Raw genomic sequence first — 1253 nt, forward strand, 5'->3', positions numbered from 1 at the left:
ACTGTCTCTGTCTCTGTGTACAGAAAGAAAGACTAATCGTTCTAATGGTGCAGTTTCAGTCTAAAAATCATTCATTAAAATGACTAATTACTTGATAAGCGACACATTTCTAGTGAACAGCAAGTCAACAACATATCTGTGGGTCTCCTGTTCAACTTTTTCATTCACTTGCTTTCACGTGACACTGACAGAAGCTCTCTACCATCACCTACTGTCGGTTTTAGAGCACTACACAATGCTGTAATTTCCCCTCCCTTCTGCAATTTAAAAGAATAGAAGTGGCATCAAATCATAATTATAAGACGCTAAGACAAAAGTATGAGAAACTGACAAACTGAAAGAAAGAGGCAAAGTTACAGGTGAATATTGTGAAATCTCACATGTTCATGAAGCGCTTATTACTATTTGTATTTTTTGACACAAAATTCAAACTGTCAAAGCATCACTTCAAGGAAGGAAAGTATGTTTGAACAAGTTATCTGAAAATATTTTAATGAAAAAATAAATATTTACAATAACAAATCACACTCTGTGTACATTTATGAAAACAGTGAAAAATAGTTTGAAAGTCAGCAATGGTACGTGTTTGTGTATGCGTCTGTTAATCTGGATTTTCTGCCAATTTCCTGATTTCCTCCAGCAGCTCAGAGAAAGGCGGCCGACCCTGAGGCTTCTACACCACCACCACCACCGAAGAAGAATGGATGAGACGAAGAAGAACAAAAGGGATTGAAGGGCAGGGCAGGAAGAGGAGGAGAAGGTGTGATGCAGTGGTTAACAAAAGGTGTGATCATCATTCTCTTGTACACGTTATGAATTCAAATCTGGTACATGATAAAAAATCTCCTGAGGAATTACATGTAGCTGAAAGCGCAGAAGTAATTGCACTTGTGATAAGAAGTTTTTCTCAAAATGATCATCCTGATATTTCATTGCTGCAACAGAAACACTGAATGAATGAGGGAAATAATGAGTGGGTGGGTGAATACCTCGTGCCAGCAGCGGTACATGATGGCGTACAGCGGTTGTGAGGCTCGGTGTGGTCGGTACAGCCGGATCCCTCTGGTGATATCATTAACCACTTCCAAGTTGGAGCGGTTTTCAAACGGAGTCCGACCCTCCGAGTAGATCTCCCACATCACCACACCTGCACATGGACACACTCGGCCTCAGTACTGTGGTAAAACCTTCTAAAATACTACGACCACTACTGCTTGTACTACTACGACTACTTTATATTTTGGCTAGGAACA

General features: G+C 40.2%; 1 long non-coding RNA gene across 1 annotated transcript; it reads right to left on the reverse strand.

The window, feature by feature from the left end:
- Window positions 1-461: 461 nt before the first annotated feature.
- On the reverse strand, window positions 462-1243 carry LOC147819864 (uncharacterized). Its single transcript, XR_015436127.1, has 2 exons — window positions 990-1243; window positions 462-673 (listed from the first exon to the last, which is right to left on the reverse strand). It is a non-coding gene; the product is annotated as an uncharacterized LOC147819864 (long non-coding RNA).
- Between the last annotated feature and the right edge of the window lie 10 nt (window positions 1244-1253).

This window comes from Seriola lalandi, unplaced genomic scaffold (assembly GCF_002814215.2).
Source record: "Seriola lalandi dorsalis isolate HSWRI2012SDOR001 ecotype SW California unplaced genomic scaffold, Sedor1 jcf7180002034684, whole genome shotgun sequence".
Classification (NCBI taxonomy): domain Eukaryota; kingdom Metazoa; phylum Chordata; class Actinopteri; order Carangiformes; family Carangidae; genus Seriola; species Seriola lalandi.